At 46.0% G+C, this 17492-nt stretch overlaps 1 protein-coding gene and 1 long non-coding RNA gene across 3 annotated transcripts in view; one reads left to right on the plus strand and one right to left on the minus strand.

Annotated features, from left to right (window-relative positions):
• Window positions 1–17492, plus strand: part of SHISA6 (shisa family member 6) — a 380723-nt gene that overhangs the window by 294355 nt on the left and 68876 nt on the right. The window lies entirely within an intron of this gene.
• The window catches only part of LOC102481179 (uncharacterized), a 67787-nt gene that overhangs the window by 10544 nt on the left and 39751 nt on the right, over window positions 1–17492 (minus strand). For both annotated transcript variants that reach the window (XR_001370967.1, XR_335679.1), the window contains exon 6: window positions 10566–10664. This is a non-coding gene — a long non-coding RNA (uncharacterized LOC102481179). The remainder of the gene's footprint in view (window positions 1–10565; window positions 10665–17492) is intronic.

The following is a 17492-nucleotide window of genomic DNA, read 5'->3' on the forward strand; positions in this document are numbered from 1 at the left end:
TTTCCCTCCTTCTCTTTCTTTCTCTCATGGGATAAATAAACTTTTATTTTTTAAGTTTTTGCTGGAGGGTATGTGCACTCCCTGGAGAGAGAGAGAGAGGGAGAAAAAATGAGAAGCATCCCAAGGCGATGGCCACACCACAGTCCCTTCTCCTCCATTCTCCTCTCAGATTTTTGGGCATGCACACACAGGCACCCAGTTTGTTTTTCAAGTCACCAGGTCCAGGACTTGAACCACTTAGTTGGCCATGTGGGATCCAGCCACCTTCACTACCATGCCCCTAACTGGCCCTAAATAAACGTCTAAAAATGAACTAAAGAGAAAGATCTGAATACACAAAACAGGAACAAAATAACGTAAGAAATGGCAGGCATAGAAAAATAGGTTTCTTTATGTTCACACAAAGAGCAATTTTCTAGGAAACTATCAAAATGGGATATTATCAAAATTGACTTTTAAAAACGTCTCAAGCCTGAATAGGTGAAAAATCATGGAAGAAATTAAAAGATGTATCAATAACTTGCCCCCTGAGAAGAAACAGAGCAGAGTTCGATTTGCAGGCAACATTGAAGCCATCTGCTGCATGACCTCACTAACAGGAATCTGTATTGTGTACTTCTCCAATCAGGAAGAGTTCATTATTTACTTTCACAGTATCAGCTTCAAATGGGCATATGTTTGGTTTCTTCAACTCGCTCTATCCAATATGCCCCTATTTTCCTTTCTTTTTAATTTGCCAAAAGATTTCTGTGCTCATCAGGGACACAGAGAGAGAGAGAGAGAGAGAGAACAGGGGAGAGAGCACAACCCCAGTGGGGCATAGTCACACCACAATCCCTTTTCCTCCATCTCTCTCTCCCACCTGGATTTTGGGCACACATGCACACATACCCAGTGTGCTTTCCAAGCCACTGGGCCTGGGACTCAAACCAAGTGGTCAGTCTTGTGGGATATGGTCACCCTAACCACCGCCCTTGGGCTGGACCTGCCCTTAATTTTTTAAAAGGACAGCCCCTTTTCCCTGATATACTTCTATAAATACAATAATGGAATAAAATTATCTCCTATTCTTGTCATTTTTAAAACAGATGAAGTATTTGTTCTAGTCTGTTCCATTGTTAACAATGAAAGATACCTGAGCCTGGATAGATTAAGAGAAAGACATTTATTTGGCTCATGGTTTAAAAGTTCAAGGTCCAAGGGGGTCCAGAAGCCATGCCTAGTGGGTTTTCCTATCGCTGGGGTCCCCAGGCCATGCAGGGAATCACCCTGTGGAGAAAAGAAGTGTAAATCTCTCTGTGTTCATTCCCTTCTCCCTCTAATTATAAACCCACCAGGAGTCAATCCTGGGGGACCTGCCCTAAGCACTTACTTTCCCTAAAGTTCCCACCTTTAACACCATGAAAGTATCAAGTTTCCTTTAAAAAATTATTTATTGGGACCAGCAGTTAGTGTAATGGCTATGTCACTGGACTCCCATGTAGTCGACCACAGTTCAAGTCCTGGACCCGGTGGCTTAAACTCGTGCTGGGCACACGTGCGTGCATGCCCAAGATCCTCAGAGGAGAATGGAGGAGAAGGGATTGTGGCGTGGCCATCCCCCCTGGGGGGTGATTTCTCGCTTTCTGTCTCTCTGTCTTTCTCTGTCTGTCTGGCAAGCGCACGCACCCTATAGCAAAAACCTCTCAAAAAATTATTTATTTAATTCCATTTAGTAGTATTATTTTTTAATTTGACCAGAGAGAGAGAAAAGGAAACCGAGAAAGCAAGCCGCCAGGTCCTAGACTCAAATCATGGTTAGCCATGTGGGAATTCAACACCCTTAACCACCACGCCACCTGCCTGTCATTAAGTTTCCTTTTAATACCTTCACAACTGAATCTCAACACATGAATTTGAGGGATACTCAAACCGTAATATTTATTACAGGGGTAGATAGAAAGGTACTCTGGACAGGGGCCCTGCTATTCCAAGGAGAAAGCTGGGCAGAGGAGGGCAAGAGGCCAGAGACCCCACACAGAGCGTCTAACATACTCTGGGGGAACAGCAGCCGAATGGGTTGGTAACAGGCAATGCTGGGTGTGTGCATACGCGTGCAGAGGACTCCCAGCCTCGAGGCGATGGAGGTAACACACTCTGGCATTAACTACCTACAGTCGTGTCTTTGCTGTCCCTGAGGCACAGAGTCCCAGGAAATACAAGAAACCCCAGGAAGCACTCTCCCTTGGATCTTAAATGCTGCCCAGGTGATCTAACCCAAGTAGGCAGCCTTGGGCTCTGAGTTAACCAAGCCCTTCCTCCATGTTTTCACACGATGTTTACAGTAGTGACCTACAAGAATGAGGATTTCGAGTTGGCCCCATTCCTAAGGGAAGACCCAGAATACAGGAAGAGGGGGAGAAAGACCAGAGGAAAGATGCTTTACCAGCACTTTTTTTTTTTTTTTTCAAACCCACTCTTTCTAAATGACTCTGGGTTTGTGTTTTTCATTCAGGCGGGATGTGCTGAGGCATTTTCATTTTGCTCCATTTCCCTCCCACCCTACCTTCCAAGCAAATTCCAGCCCAGTGCTGTTGATTTCTGTCTTGCGACCATTATGGAAATCTGGCTTCATTTCTCCTCCTAATTTATGATCTTGTTAACATGCTCGCATGCCAGATGGTCCTGTTCTTCAGGTTGGGAGATAATGAGATAAACAAAAACTGCTGTAAGAAGCAAAGAGAGGGAGTTTTTTCCCTTGAATGGGCTGCTCTTCATTTCCACAAATGTGCTTTGGAGGCCTCTGCTGCAGCACCCTGGGATTCTAAGCAGGTGAGCAGTGCCCTGTGGTGCTCCAGAGGCTGCCAAGTGGTGAGTTATTTTTTCTCCGTGGCAACTTGTGCTCCGGAATTCTGTCTCAGGAAGAACTGAGGCCTTGAGATCACCCCCTGTCCAGTCTGTGGTAGAGTCTGAACTACATGCCATCCTGTAGCACTGTTTGCTCACCCCGGGACAATGCCTTGCACATCACTCTAATTGCCTAGTTTTCCTTTTGTCTTCTGCACTGTTAGCTCCCCGGAGCCAGGGAGCAGGCTTTTCCCTCTGAATTGCAATCCTTAGCACAATGCTTGGCACACAGCTGGGACTCAACAAATAATTTTGCAGCACTTCTAAATATGCAAACACTGCTAATAAGAAGAACAAGGAGGGGGGCTAGTCCATAGCCTGGCGGTTAAGGCAGCCACGGAGTTGACTGAACAGTTCAAAAACATGCCATGTGCATTTGCGTGCCCCAAATTGCAACCAGAGGGGCAGGTGGAGAAGAAAGGATTGCAGTGACCATTCCCCATGGAGGCTTTTTTCTCGGTTTCCCTGTTTCTCTCTCTTCTCCAGTTAGGGCACAGATTGAGAAAGAAAGAGAGAGAGAGAAAGGAAGGAAGGAAGAAAGGAAAGAAAGAAAGGAGGGAAGGAGGGAGGGAGAGGGGGAGGGAAGAAAGAGAGGGGGAGAGAGAAAGAAGAAAAAAGAAAGAGAAAAGAAAGGAGGAGAGAAAAAGAAAAACAATCAAAAAAGCAGAGAACAAGAAGGACCAATCTCATAGCTTAGTGATTAAAAAAGGTGGGTGGGCCAGCAGGTGGTGTGGAGGTTAGGGCACTGGGCTCCCACATGGCTAGCCATGGTTTGAATCCCAGGCCTGGCAGCTTGCTTTCTCACTCTCTCTCCCTCTCACTCTCTGAGGAGTGTACATGCCCAATAGCAAATTAAAAATAATAATAAATAAAATTAAATAAATAATTCTTTTTAAAATTAAAAAAAGAAAGAAAAAGAAAACTAGATCCCACATGACCAACTGCTGTTCAAATCCCAATCTGGCAGTTGCATGTTTTTGGCACGTGTGGCCAAAATGGCAGTGTGACCACGCCTCACTGGGGGAGAGGGTCTCTCTCTCTCTCTCTCTCGCAAACATACATACTCTCTGGCAAAAAAAAAAAAAAAAAGAACAAAAAGAAAGAACAAGAAGTTGAATGAATAAATACATAATACGTGGAGACACCATCAAGGTGAAACCATAGATAGACCTTGAAAAAGAGTTTTCCATTTCCTCTAACCACCTTGAACCCTACTGTTGATACCCTAGGAGGAATCTCAAGGGGCCCTCTCATCTACCTCCTAATTATGAACAGGTGCTCTCATACCTCCCAGGAAGATAGCTATCCAACACCCACTGCAGAGGGAGTATAGAAGAAATAGGCAAACTATGGTTACTAAGTTTAGGCGGGCAAACTTAGTCACTCTGTGTAGTTACTGTCCAGTCCAGGAGTCAACCAACTAGACTTGAAAAATAAAGAAAAAGAAGAAAGAAAGAAAGGAAGAGAAAGAACAAAAAACAAACAAACAAAAATAAACAGAGAACAAGGAGGGCCACAGCTGGGGTCTGCTTCTATAAATGTTTTAGTAGGACATGACCATGTACATATTGTCCCAGGCTATTTGGAGGCCACAGGCAAAGTTCAGTAGCTGCCGCAGAGAATCTACAGCCTATGCAGCCTGAAATATTTGCTCTCTGACCCTTTACACAAAAAGGTTGCTCACCTCTACTTTAGGGCCATCATGGGCACCCCTGTCTGTGCACATGCAAGGGTTTCCATGGACCATTACTTCGTTCACACTAAGAGCCATAGGGAAACATTTGGCCCAATAGCACCAAAGAGAATGAATGGATATCCCAGGCGTTGCAGGAGTCTCCACTCCTCCATCAGGCATCAAGAGGAGGTGACACTCACTGTGACAAAGTCTGAAAGTTAGGGTGGAAAGTAGATGTCTACTGTTGTTTCTCACTGTTTGCAAAATAAACTCACTAGCTTATCACAATTAGCCATAAACAGTGTTCCCAGAGATCGTTGTAGGATTTAGTCAGAAGGAGGGTGGGGACAAGGGAAGGGCCAGCTGCAGTCTTATCCTAACCCAGCCATGTACACAGGAAATATCATTAAAGCATAGAAAACAGGAATGAAAGGCAGCCCCCTGCAGTAATCCACCCCCGAGATTAGGCTCCAGCCAGAAGAAGGTACTGATAGAGTTCCAAATAATAGGATTAGCCTCAGCCAGAGTGTACTAATGCCCCTGACTCCTTCTAAGACTGGAAACATTTCAATTTAGCAATTTGCTAATGCCAGGACCCTTTTGTAAATATCCTCTCTGGTCTGCCAGTCTCTTCTAAATTGCCACGGAATTAGCTTGCATTGTCCCCTCTCGAGAACGGAGTCTAATCTGAGGGATGTGACCCTTCTTGATAGAAAGCCACTGGTGACAACTCACCTTCAGGCTAGCTTTTCTGAGGGTCATAAAATGCTTCTCGGTGCAGATTATTAGGAGCCCAGGCAAAGTTTGCCCAAGTGTCTTAGAAAGGCAAAAACCGGGACCAGCAGTTAGCGTAATGGCTGTGTCGCTGGACTCCCATGGAGTCGACCTTGGTTTGAGTCCCGGACCCGGTAACTTAAATTCATGCCAGGCGCGTGTGTGTGCGTGTCCAAGATCCCGAGAGGAGAATGGAGGAGAAGGGATTGCAGCGTGACCATCCCCCCTGGGGAGTGATTTCTCACTTTCTGTCTCTTTGTCTCTCTCTGTCTGTCTGGTGAGCTCACGCGCCCTATAGCAAAAATCTCTCGGAAAAAAAAAGAAAGGCAAAAAACCATTTAAATCTCATTCAGACTAAAAGGTGAAAGTGTGATATTATTGGACCAATTTTTGTCCTGGAGGGCCAGGAGGCTGTTGAGACTGAAGAACTGAACTGTTGTCACACTGGGGGAGGTGGGTTATGTTTCCGTGGAGGAAACTGCCCTGACTTTACAGTTTTGTCCAAGGCCAGCCCTGAGAGCCCTCATCTGTCTGACAGATAACTGGAAGCCACACAGAAGGGCTGGGCAATGTCCAGTAAGTGGCCTTGAGGAGGTCTCGGTGCTCACTATTTGTAGGAGGAATTATCAGTAACAGAGTGGCCAGCATCATCACACTTACCTTCTGTACCATCTTATTGATGTCCTTGTATTTTATGAGAAGGTCTTAAAAATGACAAATGCGTATTGTGAAAAAACTATGCATCGGTATCTAAATTCTTTTGCACCAAAGTAAACTTGTTCTTTATTTTCATTTTTTCCATGACCTTTTCCAAATCCCCTGATAGATGAGTAAAAGCTGAAACTCAAAGAGGTAAAATGGCTACCTATAGTCAAGATTTCCATTCTTGATTCATTGGCCAGCCAATTTGTTCTTTTACCACACTGTCTCCCTATATTATTAAAGACCTTTTCAACTCCAAAAGGCCAGCTCAAGTTGGACTAAACAAAAATTTCAACAAGGAACTTACAGCCCCATTTTGCTAAAAATGCCTAGGGTGCTGGACTTCAGGGATGGTTTGATCCAGGTGTACAGACAGTATCATTACTAATCTTTTTTTTCCACCTCTTGTTCCTTGTTGCTTCTTTCTCAGATGGGCTCCTTTACCATCCTTCTAGGTCTTATCAATCTCAGCAGAAAAAAATAGGCACATTCTTTTTTTCCAGTAATGTAAGCAGAAGTCCTACAGTTAACGCTCACTGGCTCTGATTGGCCTCACTTAAGTTTTGTACTGATCCCTGAATCGTTGTTGCAATCTGGAGGATGTGAGTCTCAAGTCTAGTCCTGAAGCCGCATGGTCAGAGGACAGGAAATGAATGCTCCCCCAAGAGAAATCATGATACTGTGCCCAGAGGACAGGCCAGAAGACATGGGAAGCAAAAACAGCAGGTGTCCACACTGCTCTTTGGCCAGTCTGTCTCTGAAGCTGTCTTATTTTCTTACCTTCAGATGTGTCACCTCCTGGTTTGGGTTTTCCTGGTTTAGGTGTTTTCTCTCTCTCTCTCTCTCTCTCTCTCTCTCTCTCTCTCTCTTTCTCTCTCCCTCTCTCTCCTGGTTAGCAAAGAAATGTCTAAAACATTTCTGCTCTTCCCCCTCACTGTCATCTGGCCACACTTGCCCTCCAACCCTGGGCTATGGAACTTTCACGGCCTCCTCATATCATTCCCTCCATTAAAGGAGAAGACCACCTCTGACCCACGATTAGCCTTGAAGCCCCACTGCTTTCCAGGGCCCCCCCTTTTATGGAATTTTTTCTCTTCTGCTTTCCTGTTGTTCTTCCCCCGTCCTGACTGCTGAATCCTTTTAAACTATTTTTCACCAATCTCCCAATCTAATCAACGGAGTGTCTGGCAAGCCCTTATCCATCATCGCTGAACATTAACTCTCTCTTGAGTATCTAGCGTTAGCCTTATTTGCATAGGATAACACAGTGTAGTGCTTAAATACATTTTCTGGTATTTTATAGTTTGTATCTCATTTGTTCTTCACATTAATCCTGTGAATTAGGCAATGGCCCCATTTGCAAAATGAAAAACCAACTCAGAGAGCGTAAGTGAAGGAGAGCCCGAGGGTAGGTCGTAGGGACCTAAGGGTGGTGCTGGGCAGCGGCAGGTGCAGGGCACAAATGCCAAGGCCAGTGTGCTTCCATTTAAACCACACAGATGCGGAACGAGGACCTAAGCTGAAATCAGGGTCTTCAATCAGGGACAATTTATCTCCCCGCCCCTCAGGGGACATTTGGTAAAGTCTGAAAACATTTTAACTGAATCCAGCCTAAAGGAGGTTGCCAGTCATGGACATCTACTGGGTGTCAGCATCTGCCCAAGACATAGCTCGCTCTAAGAGAAAGTAGAAAGAGACAAGGAGACAGAGTAGCAATGGACACAGGCGGCCTGAGCCTAGGGAGCCCAAGCAACTTGTGCTGCCCTGACAAACGGGGCACCTTTATTTATAGGGCAAGGCAACACTACATACGTGTATTTCATGACATGCCATAGATACGTTGATACGTTACAGGCAATAAGAAGCAGGTAACAAATCTGTAAGGGCTTAGACATACTGGGCTGAGTATATCCCTTAGCTACCTCCATTTCAAAGAGAAATCTTCATAACCTTCTTATCTAATGGAGAGAAGCCTAGCTGCAGGTGTGGGGAGGACACTTTCTTACAAACATCAAGGGGGTGTTGATAAGGCTAAAGAGTCTTACAGAGGCAGAGCAGGGGTTGGACTTTGCTAATTGGGGTTAGGATCATTCCTGAATTCCATCAGATGTATCTGTTGGAAGGCCCCTAGAAAATTCCACCCTTTGCTCTACCTCCAGTAAGGGTCAAGGAAAGGACAAGCTGCAAGGTTCTGTCATAGCCAAAAGGGACAAGTGATGTTTGCTCAGAGCATGTCCCCACATCCTCAGGGCCTCTCTCCGAATATGTCCTGACAACTGGGTATAAGTCAGGGGTGTGCTAAACATCCCATGGTGCTGGGGCAGTGTCCTTCCACCCCCTGACACACACACCACAGAGAATTACCCAGTCCAAGTGCCAGTAGTACCCAGGTTGAGAAACCCTGAGTTTCCAACCATCACTCTTAGTGGCTTTCCCTTCTGTCCTTGGCCACAGACAAACTAAATCAGCCATTGAATTACTTCCTTCTTGTCAAAGGGGGTCAGAAATATGCAGGCCTGGGGGCCAGCAGTTGGTGTAGTGGTCAAGGTGCTCGACCCCCACATGGTCAACCACAGTTCAAGTCCCAAAACCAGTGGTTTGAAAATCATGCCAGGCGCATGTGTATGTGTGCCCAAAATCTCAAGAGGAGAATGGAGAAGGACAGGTTGTGAAATAGCCATAACCCCTAGGGAATGATTTCTCACTGTCTCTCTCACTGTCCCTCTGTGGCTCTCTCTCTGCCAAGCACACTTGCCCTATGACAAAACCTTAAAAAAAAAAAAAAAGAAAGAAAGAAAGAAAGAAAGAAAGAAAGAAAGAAAGAAAGAAAGAAAGAAAGAAAGAAAGAAAGAAAGAAAAATATTCAGATCTGGCCACAAGGAGTCAAGGGAGAAGGACACCTCTTTATGACAGCCTTCTAATCATCACGTGACCAGAGGATTACAAGGATCTGACCTGTGCTCACCGTTACTGAGCAGAGAGACTGAGTGGATACATATGATAGGGCTGTGGGTACCAAAGAGAGTGGGTGCAGAAGGAAGGCGAGAGGAGAGAAGAATGTGAGTAATTATGACAGGAGAGCAACACAAAGCCCAAGTCCATGAGATACAGTAAGAGAAGAGCAAGAGGGGGCCAGCAGGTGGCACAATAGTGGTTAAAGGCACTGGACTCCCACATGGCCGACCGTGGTTCAAGTCCCAGACCTGGCGGCTTGCTTTCTCACCCTTTTTCTCTTTCTGCCTCACTCTGTCCCTCTCTGGTCAAATTTAAATAAATGAATAAAGTTAAATAAAGTAATTCTTAAACAGAGAGAAAGAGAGAGAGGAGGAAAGATGCAGGAGAAGTAACCAAGAACAAGAAGTGACAGGAGGAAGGAGCAGCATCCTCTTGCCAATGAAATGGAAGGTATTTGGACTTGGGTGAAATGAGAGGAGCATCCCAGGTCACGGAGGAGGGAGGATGGGCCTCCTGCTGCCTCTGCAAGCTTCAGGGAGTGTGATTTTAATGTCAGTCTAATTAAGTCAGAAGCAGTTCCCATTATTCACACTCTGCTCCAGCGGTTTCTGAGTCCACACGCTCTACTACACTCTGGAGAGGTTCAGCCGGTGGTGACTTCGGATCCATATTCACTGCAGGAGGGAGGGAGGGTGGCCTGGCTCTCAGCTGCTGGGGCAGACCAAGGCCAAGTCCTTCCTGGATGTGTCTTATCCTGCTCCCTCCAGGGTGTGTGAGTAAAGGGGCATTTGTAGATAAATTCGTGGGAGGCTGAGACACCCGGCAAAGAGCAGAAGTGCTAAGCCACAGGAACATTTCAAGTCTATTGACCATCCATCCAACTCATGGCCCAGTGAAGAGAAAAGGCCTTTTCAGTCACTATTTTTGTTTGTTTGTTTTTGGCCAGAGGATGAGTGTTTTGCCTGTGAGGAAAAGAAAGAGAGAGAAAGAGAAGGAATCCCCTCAAGGAGTGTGGTCATATTGCAATCCCTTCTCCATTTCTCCATCCTGTCAGGATTTGGGACACACACACAAGCATGCGCACACACACATGCCCTGTGTGTTTTCAAGCCACAAGGGGTCAGGATTCGAACAGCAATCAGCCATGCAGGATCCAGCTCCCTCTGTGCAGCTTAACTAGTGTACTGCTGAGTGGGCCTTCCAGTAGCTTTTTTTGGAGAGGTTTTTGCTTGCCAGAAAGACAGAGAGAAACAGAGAGATGGAAAGAAATCACCCCCTGGGGGGATGGTCATGCTGCAATCCCTTGTCCTCCATTCTCCTCTCGGAATCTTGGGCTCGCATGCACACACGCCCAGCCTGAGTTTAAGCCACCAGGTCCAGGACTTGAACCGCAGTTGACTACATGGGAGTCCAGAGACAAAGCCATTATGCCAACTACTGGTCCCTCCGGTAGTTTTTTGACATATGCAGCACACCTTGTCTGAGCCACCTAGGACACACAGGGTAAGGGCAGTACTAGGACTCAAATTCAGGTCTTATGCCAGACCCTTGCCATAGAAATAGAGAGACTTACCACTGAGCAGGTTCCTCTGGGGTTGCTTCAGTCCCGTGTCAGTGTTCGAGTAGGGAGGTTGGTCTCCCCAGCAACAAGACGCTCCAGAAGAGGACCAGCCTAGGGTACAATGAGATAGGAGTAGTAGGGGGTCGGCCCCAGCTCTGTAACTTACTATGTGACATGGAGGATGAGACCTCCTATCAGCAGATTAGACTGGGAATGCTTTCATGGAAATATTGGCCTTAAGGGGAGATTTTGTCAGGTGGAAGACTTGGGTCCAGTGAGGAAAGGAATTTTGAGTAAAAGGAACTACAAGGCAAACAGCTCCGGAGGTGTCCCTTTTGATTGGAATATGGCAGAATCACTGGAAGCAGGGCTGGCAGGGCCTGCTGAGGCCAGGGGAGCAGGGACTTCAGTGCTAACTTGAAAATTAGTGTTCAAGTTTCCTGTACTTGAAATTGTTGAAGGTTTTTGAAAAGCAAAGTGGGATGTGATCAGAGTTCTGAGTGGCAAATATGAGGGTGCAGGGATTTCCCCCTGAAAACACACTACTCGGTGCATGAGTATTGGTGTCCTTCCACCCAGGTGTTCCTTTACCTGAGGACAGGCTGGGCCAGTGCTGCCTCCTCCCCGAAGCCCTGTCTCTGCATGTACCAGCTCCTGAAATCAGACCCTAGTACAGGCTCCCTTGGTATTGAGACTGCGGATCCCCAGCCCCTAAGCTCCCTTCCCCTCCCTGTCTTCCTTTTGCTGCTTTGTTAACCCACACAGGGCATGCTCTCACAAGGTTCCAGTCCCTCTACCCTCCTCCATCCCACAGTCTCTCTCTCGCTCATCCCAGCTTGGATCACAGAATCCCATCCATAAAAGACAAATTTGGAGGTAAGCCACCTACTTTCAGCCACTTCTGGCAGGTGGGGATCCCTTCCCTGCTCCACTGAACATTAACTATTATTTCACTTTTACAAGGAGGTGAAGAATGTTCTGGAAGCTTTGGATAATGGCTGTCTTGAGTCCAGGGGATTCCCCTCATCTGTATAGCAGGGATGTCTCTTGATCATTGTGGCCACTTAGCTGGTCAGCCAAATATGACTCTGGAGGTAATAAAGCACCTCCTGCTTCTACTTCTTTGGCATCACATGTGTGTGCACACGCACTCCACCTATATCCACACACACACTCCACCTATATCCACACACACTCCACCTATGCATGTGCGCACATGCTCCACCTATGTGCACACATAATCCACCTATACACGTACACACTCTACCTACTACACCTATACATGTACATAAACACTCCACCTATACACACACACACACAGTCCACCTATACAAGCACACACGCTCCACCTATGTGCACACACAATCCACCTATACACGCACACACTCTGCCTACTACACCTATACATGCACACAAACACTCCACCTATACACACACATACAGTCCACCTATACACGCACACACACACTCCACCTATGCGCACGCCCACACTCTGCCTATACACGTACACACAGTCACCTATACACGCACACACATACACTCTACCTGTACATGCAGACACACTCCACCTACACATACACACACTTTGCCTAAACACACATGCACACTCCACCTATGTACGCACACACACACACACTCCAACTATACGCACACACACTCCACCTATATGCACACACACATGCTCCGCCTATACGCACACACTCCACCTGTGTGCATACACACACTCACCTATGCACGCATACAACACTCCACCTATATCCACACACACTCTGCCTATACGAGCACATGCTCTCTACCTATACATGCACACACACACCTATATCAGCATGCACACTCCACGTATGCGTGCCAACACATGCTACACTTATACACGCATACACACACCAATTATGTGCACACACACTCTCCACCTATACGCACACACTCTCTGCCTATACAGGCACAAACACTCCACGTATACTTGCACACACACTCCATCTATGTCACACACACATTCCACCTATACGCACACTCTCCACCTATACACGCACGCACACTCCATGTCCACACACACTCCACCTATATGCACACTCTCCACCTACAAATGCACACACACACTCCACCTGTGCATGCACACACTCCACCTATGCACACATCCACTCTACCTGCACAAACCCCTATGGCTCAAAAGAGGCCTCAGGTGTCACTCTGTTGGACCCACCAGCAGGGTTGCCAGCTTGTTGGTACCACGTGGAGGCATCAAAGAAAGAGAGCCATTTTCAGGTTGGAGATTCCCAGCCTCACCCACCTCTGAGCCCTGCAGTTCCTCCCCTAGTCTGAGAAAGCCTACAAGAGCGAGATCTACTCAGAGGACCCTGGCTTTCAGCTCCTGTTAGATAAATAGAATGGAAAAGGAAATAATGTTTCTCTGTGCACACAAAGTCATTTAAAAATGGATTCTCTTCTCCCTTCTATAATTTTCTCCCTTTTTTTTTTTAAATAGCAATTTCTCATTTAGTCAAAAATGATTTCACTGGAGAGGTGGTGATTAAATCTGATAATTAGGAGAAATACCAATTAAGTTAGGTTCTACAGGCAGAAGATAGTCTTCATTCACATTATTATTTGAGACTCTGGATGAGCTGGGGGCTTCTGTCTCTTCCCCATGCACTCACAGCCCATATGTTGAACAAGACTCAGGGATTTATCTCAGGCTGAGCCAACAGGGAAAGGAGCAGAGGGCTTTTCTCCCCAGCCCCACTCATCCTTGCAGTCTCTTCATGCTCATTACTCACTTCCTAGTTCTTTTTATTTATTTTATTATTATTAATTATTTTGGGGAGAGAGAGAGAGTTTCACTTTTAGAGCTCACCAGAGACACAGAAAGGGAGAAATCACCCCTCAGGGGAAGCTGGTGATACCGCAATCCCTTATCCTCGGTGCTCCTCTCAAGATTTTGAGCATGCAGGGACCAGCAGGTGGCATACTGGTTAAGGTGCTGGACTCCCAGATGGTTAGCTGTGGTTCAAGTCCCAGATCTGGTGGCTCGAAACTCACACCTGGTACATGTATGTGCATGCTCAAAATCTTGAGAGGAGCACCGAGGATAAGGGATTGCGGTATCACCAGCTTCCCCTGAGGGGTGATTTCTCCCTTTCTGTGTCTCTGGTGAGCTCTAAAAGTGAAACTCTCTCTCTCTGTCTCTCTCTGTCTATCTGGCGAGCACACGCACCCTATAGCAAAAACCTCTCAAAAAAAAAAAAAAAGATTTTGAGCATGCACATACATGTACCAGGTGTGAGTTTCGAGCCACCAGATCTGGGACTTGAACCACAGCTAACCATCTGGGAGTCCAGCACCTTAACCAGTATGCCACCTGCTGGCCCCACCTAGTTCTTTTTAAATATTCATTTAATTCTTCCATAAAAGAGAGAAACAGACAGGCACCTCCAACAGGGTTCACGTTTCAATCTACCCTCAGCCTCAGCCAGTCAGCATCACAGGCATGTGAGCCCACACCTAGTGTGTACAGAGAAACCCTGGGATATGAACCCAGGACCTTCCCATGTGGACCCAGCACCACAGAACATTGCAATACTACTGCCCTACTGTCTGGCCCCCTTCATATTTCATTAGAAGCCCCTCTGCCTTAAAGTCCCTCATCAGTCCAAGCTTCCCTCATATGTCCTATCTTGCCACCTCTGCTTAGTTCCCCTTGCCCCAACTCCTCCTCATATCTGACACCCAACCCTCAATCCCCTAGTCTGTTTCTTGAATCACTGGTTACTTATCGGCTAGGGTGTTGACAGATGTAATGTGCTATTATTTTACCTGAAAGTGAGTATCTTTCCCCAACACACCTCTGCACACCCATAGAACTTTCAGTGAACAGGGAGCTTCCATAAGTAATTACATAAACAGTTTCTGCGCATCTGTGTATCTCATGCATCAGGATTACAAGAGGGGAAATAAATGGCTTAAAATAACAGGGAGTTTAGCTGAAACAAAAAACATAGAAATGTTGAAAAAATAGGGCTCAAAAGTTGAGTCAGAGTCATTGGCAGGGACGGGAAGCTTTGGGCTGCCAGGCTGCAGAGTGTCTGCCTATTTTGGTGGGAGACAGGGAGTCGCTGGAGGGATATGGACAGAACTGAGCAGGTGATGGATTAACCTGGAGACAGCAGCAGGTTCAATTCATTAGGTGGGGCCACTGGTTCATTATAATAACCTGGGGAGCTTTTAAAACTCTCAGTTCTCAGGCTGAAGCCTGGACCAATTAAAGTGCCTGGAGTTGGGGGCCAGTCATTATTAATACTGTTCAAAGTGCCTCTCCACTGTATAGACGAACAGAGAACTCTGGCTTGAGCAATGATCTGCCTTCTGATCAGATGACCAACCATTCTGAGTCTGCCCAGGATTGAGAGGTCCTCTGGCCAGGAGACTTTCAGGGCTCACACCAGGAAAGCTCTCAGCAAGGTGAAATACATTGGTCACCTACTTGTAGTAGACTCCACAGAACTCTTTCTGGGTGAAAGTATCTTATCTACTGTTCACTTGTTGGTGTGTATTTATCAAACAGTATCAGCCTCACAGTCAGAGTTACCCAGGCTCCATTGCTCAGTAGCTATGGGACTGACTTCTCACCTAGTACTTCTCTCCTTTTCTTCTCTGCCTTCTTTCTTTCTTTCTTTCTTCTTTTCCTTTTCCTTTTCCTTTTTCTTTTTCTTTCTTCTTTCTTTCTTTCTTTCTTTCTTTCTTTCTTTCTTTCTTTCTTTCTTTCTTTCTTTCTCTCTCTCTCTCTCTCTCTCTCTCTCTCTCTCTCTCTCTCTCCTCTCTCTTTCTTCTTTCTTTTTTTATTTGCTAAAGAGGAGATGCACTAGCCAGAGAGAGACATAGAATTTTCCTTCATCTTCTTTTCTTTTCCCTTTTTATTTATTTATTTTTTTGAGATTTTTATTTTTATTTTATTTATTATTTTTTTGCTATAGGGCGTGTGCACTCACCAGAAAGACAGAGAGACAAAAAGTGAGAAATCACCCCCAAAGGAGAGACGGACACACCACAATCCCCTTTCCTCTATTATTCCCTCAGGATTTTGTGCACACACGCACACACCCCCGGCATGAGTTTTAAGCCACCAGGCCCAGGACTCAAACTGTGGTTGACCAGGTGGGAGTCCAGTACCTTAACCACTATACCACCTGCTGGCCGCTTTCCCTCTGGGCAGCCCACAGTATATAATTGAATTGCATTTGTAGGTTGTGCTCTGCAGCACAGGGCCACATAGACACAAGTGCCACAGAGACCAAGAAAACTGGGGACTCTCAACAGACTATCCGAACAGGGCAGGGGCTGGAGGAGAGGGAGATGATAGAAGGCAGCCCGCACAGGGGTCACAGCCGGCCCAGGGGTAGGTGACCTGAGCATATATACCCTCCTGCTGGCTCCTACCAATGCCAGTTTGACACAGAGGAGCCCTGTGTCGGGATCTTCTCTCAGAGCTCTCCTTGAAGGCAGGTCCTATCTGTCTGTGCCCTAGCCATGCCCAAGTCTGGCCATGTGACATGAAGACTGCCATACTGTAAGGGAGCCAAGTCATCGTCCCCCTCTTCCTGCCATGGGCCCAGCCACCGCATCATCCATCCAAGAACTAAGTAAACATGTTGGCTCATTTGTTTTGGGCTCACATTCTCTCAGTCCTCTTCATTGTGACCCATCAGGGGCTTGATTTATCTATGGAATGTGTGACAGTTGTGCCATTTTGACTGCAGGCCAGAATTTTAAATCACACAGTTACAAGCTGAGAGAAAGAACTGTCCATTTTTAATGCCATCTGCACCTAAAGAGATTTCTCCCAGGACACCTCTTTCTGGTCTGGTCCATGACTCCACTTATCCATCCACCCATCCATCCATTCATTACACATTTGTTTATTGATGGCCTACTATGGGCAAGAAATGAAAGTGCTGCTGTCTTGGTGCTCATCGTCTTTGTGCAACACAACTTAAGATTCACCAGGTGTAATCTCCCAAGAACCAACTGGGCCTACCCTTTGGCCAAACAAGGGTGTCAACTTGATGACATCTCTAGGTGCACAGGAGAGTGTCTCTTCTCATAATACTCTTTTCCTACCTACCAATCCTTTGCTACTTGAAACTCCTTTATCACTCTTCACCACACCAGAGATGAGACTTCAAAGCAAACTCTCCAAGAGTTACCAACTTCTTTCTTAAGAGTTTTTTGCGCTTGCCAGAGAGAGAGAGAGAGACAGAAACAGAGACAGTGAGAGGGAAAGCAAGAAATCAGCCTCCAGGAAGGATGGCCATGCCAAAATCCCTTCTCCTCCCAGGATCTTGAACATGCACGCACATGCACCTACTGCTATTTTCAAGCCACTGGATCTGAGATTCATTCCGCGATTGGCTATGTGGGAGTCCAGTGATGTAACCACTACCTATCTGCTGGTCCCAAGAGCTACCATCTTGATTTAGACCCACCATAGAACAAAAATAACAAAATCAGCTGAAAGAAATTTTAGATATTTCTCAGTCTAGGGGTTACAAACTCAAATGCCTGCAAGAACCAGTCGCATAATGGAATAAACAATGAGGAGTGGTGGAGGCCGTAGCAAACTGGAAAGTAAAGTCCAGGTTAAAGGAGCCAGCTAATTATTGAACTTTCTCCAATCATTTCCATAGGGGAATACAGATCTGTGTGACTACGTATTCTCATTTTTCAAGAGAAGTCAAGAATCCAGATTCCATGTTTAATTTTCTAACTTTTATTTATTTTTAAAAGAATTATTTTTACTTATTTTTATTTTATGTATTTATTTATTTATTTTTTATCTTGACCATAGAGGGACAAAGTGAAAGAGAGAGAGAGAGAGGTGAGGGGGAGTGAAAAAGCAAGCCACCAGGTCCAGGATTCGAACTGCAGTTGGCCATGTGGGAGTCCAGT

The sequence above is a fragment of the Tupaia chinensis genome, unplaced genomic scaffold (genome assembly GCF_000334495.1).
Source record: "Tupaia chinensis unplaced genomic scaffold, TupChi_1.0 Scaffold000493_1, whole genome shotgun sequence".
Taxonomy (NCBI): domain Eukaryota; kingdom Metazoa; phylum Chordata; class Mammalia; order Scandentia; family Tupaiidae; genus Tupaia; species Tupaia belangeri.